This window comes from Halichoeres trimaculatus, unplaced genomic scaffold, assembly GCF_033239565.1.
Source record: "Halichoeres trimaculatus isolate MK-OKI-2021-1 unplaced genomic scaffold, fHalTri1.1 fHalTri1_scaffold_21, whole genome shotgun sequence".
Classification (NCBI taxonomy): Eukaryota; Metazoa; Chordata; class Actinopteri; order Labriformes; family Labridae; genus Halichoeres; species Halichoeres trimaculatus.
This window is the reverse complement of record NW_027437199.1, coordinates 12,928,263-12,931,669: the sequence shown is the minus strand read 5'-3', so window position 1 is coordinate 12,931,669 and position 3,407 is coordinate 12,928,263.

The following is a 3,407-nucleotide window of genomic DNA, read 5'->3' as shown; positions in this document are numbered from 1 at the left end:
ACCTGTCCTCATCTTCTGTCTTCAATATCCTCACAAAAGATGATCCACCTTATATTTATTTTATAAAACTGCAACTCTGTTTCTTCTTAAAATGCCAAAGATTATATCTGAATACAACACACTCTCATTTCCGTTCATTTCATGTTTTCCATTTATTGGATTTCCGTTCCTCCAGTCTTTGTCCATTTAAGGTAATATAAGGAAAGGAAAAGGCAAACTGCTGCTCTACCTGCTTCAATCTGTGTTTTTTATTCGTTAACCCGCGATTAGTTTCCGCTCCCAGAAATTCTTTCCAAATTACTCCATGGAGCTTATTAAAACCAGGTGTGCTTCCTGAGATGTTAAACTCTCCCCGAATGAAGAGTTCTTATTAAAGTGGACACAAATAGTTCTAGTAAACACTTAAACCAACATCTTTATCCTTACATTGTCATGCGTGTTAGACACTGGTTCAAGGGAGTTCTGGTCCAGCCTTTGTAGGGATGCTTCTGTTTTACATCATGACCTTTACATGTATGTAGACTACTTTTTGATCTCAAGATATTTTGTAGATTCACATGTATCTGTACTATAGGCAACGATCTTGGAGTTAGTCTCTGTAAGAAAAGACTTGAGGTTTTCAATCCCAACAGGAAGACAAAGGGGTTTACATTTAGATTTTTTTTTCTTTATCAAGCCAGAAAAAGAAATAAACCATAAAGACTTCAGCCTTATTAAGATTGAACCTCATTTATCTGTGACCATTATATTTTAAAATTTTGAATAAAAGTATACCACCAATCTGTGTAGTTTCTTTTCTCACACCAACCTCATCTGGATCTTGAGTAGTCTGCGCATCAGTGGATCCATATCTTGAAGGAATTCTTGAAAAAATATCATTACAGCTCTGACATTTCCCATTTTGCAGATTACTGATCTTAATGCACGTGATTGCCAATCTTGAGAAATGTCTTTGGAACTCTGTCAGGATGGATGAATAGTTCTCTTTTTCCATTTCCTTTCAGGAAGTCTCCAGATGGAGGAAAACATTAATTCTAGGATCTCTGCGGTGACCATCACTGTCAGGAAAAGGTTAAATATGAGTGAGGTTTTTAGATTCAGCACAGCTGGCTGCAATCAGGCCTGGATCTGTTCAGTCAGCTGGTTTTAATGAACAATCAGTTGGACTAATTGTGTGCTGGAAAAAAAGCCTTTTTCATATGTGTGACGTGTCTTGTGCTATGAGATCATTCCAAAATATTGATGAGTGAGCACTGACACTTTTTGGGTTACTTTCTGAGAAAAAAATAATTCTGACATGCATAACATTTTGTGTGGAAAATACAGAAAAAAAGCTTTTAAAAGTTAATATGAGGGAGATGGCTGAGCTGAGGGATTAAGATGCATTAAGTCCTCTTGGCTGAAATATAAGACAAAACGCAGCAGGTTTTCTTCCTGCCACAAATATTTTATGACAATGCTTCAAAAGAAAACAGTCACATATTACCCTTTATGTCCAGCAGAGGGCAGGGCAGCTGCAAGTTTATACACTTTCTCACAGAAACAATTGTGAAAATGCATACAATAAATGCATGCATACCTCTGCTCCTGAAAAGGAAATTGATAACTTAGTGAGTTAACCATCTTCTTGTTCCTGAATAGAGGAAAAAAACTTTTTTCCCAGCCTTTCCTGAGTCTTACCTACATAAAAATGTTTAGCTCACTGTGTTCATACTTGAAACCTGCAGTGATGTATTCAACCACAAAGCCCATCAGAAAATGTGTCCTAAAGTGTCCTTGAGTTTGGAGCAGGGCCATTTCAGCTGGCCTGCCAAAGCTTTAAAGTGGTCTGAACAATCCACTTAAAGATTTTCATTATTTTGAGTCAGAGCTATTGACCCTAATCGTTTGAAGAAGTAGGGCATGACCTTTTTTTTGAGCAGGAGAAAAAGACTGCTCTGTGTGTCTTGATAATAGGTTTATACAGTATTTCAGCTCTTTCACTTATAATGGAAAACCAGTTTAAAATCCTCACGTGCTCCTCAAATTCTAACCACAAAGGGGGAGAATATAAATGTTATTTATCGATCTTGATCACAAGATTTAGAGGCCGGTTTGAGCAGCATCAGCAGTAACACAGGTATTTCACCAGATCATCACTGTAATGGTGGAGCTAGGCCTGAAGGCAACACCACCACCAGTCATGTTTAACCCCTACCTATGGTCATGAGCCTTAAGTAATGACTGAAAGAGTACAAGATACTGGTGGTTGGAATGAGTTTCCCCTGAAGGCAAGCAAGGCTCAGGTCATCCCAAAGCAGCTTCAAGTAGAGCTGCTAGTCATTCACAGTAAAAGGAATCCATTAAGGTGGGCTGTGCCTCCTGAGGACTTCCCTATGAGGTTTTCTGGTTTTCTCATCCAACTAGAAACGAAACTGAGGTAGAATCGGTGCTTGTTGGAGAGGTTATCGACCTGGGAACATCTCACAGTACTCCAAAAAAAGCTGAAAAATTATGCTGGGGCAAATTTTTACAACCTGCCTCCACAACGACCAGACTCTGGACTTGAAGGAAATGGACCAAAGTATCAAACTTAACCCTGTTTATTATCTAACTTTACTAAATGGCACAACATGGTGGCAATATTTGATTCTATGGTATAGACTTAGAAAGAGGACATCTGTCTCAAAGAAAGAATTAAAAGCATTATCCATCTCAAGAGAAGTTTGTTTATAAGATCATCCAGGGAATGTGTCACAATGAAACGTAAAGAAACCGAGCAAACAATTCAAATATTGGACTGGAATCCGACTTAACAAGACAGACAAAGGCAGTATGGTATTGTGGGGTGGCCAATCAAACTTCAAAAAAGGGGCCATGGCACCCTGGTCACCAATTTGGAGTGAACTGCCCCTGGAAAAAAAAAATATATATTTTTTTTATATTTTTATTATTGGCCGCAGAACCAAGGTTTTTACTAAATATGCACTGAGTATAAATGTGAGAGATTTTTTTTCTATTATTAGGAAGAAACTTTGGGCTCTCAATGACCCTGTTTCATTAAATAAGCCTAATAGCACAGCTGCCTAAGTCATATTTCAGTTTTCATAAAGCAAGGAAAAACAATTTTTTGGTATCTATTTATTTTCTTTAACAATTCATAATCTTATATTATGTTTATATTAATTAAATCATCTTTTTAAACTTTCTATTTTATTTTAATTTAATTATATTGAGGCAATTATGCCCAAAAAAATAATGTAATTTTTTATAATGTATGACTTTCGTTTGTCCGTGACAGTGTTTGGACTTTTTTTTTTCCTCAGCTCAACACCGTTGGGTAATTTCTGAGTGTACCTGAACGCAGCAGTGTTGAGTTCACTGAACTGAAACTCCTCCTTCCAGTGAACGGTAAATGTGAGCAGTAT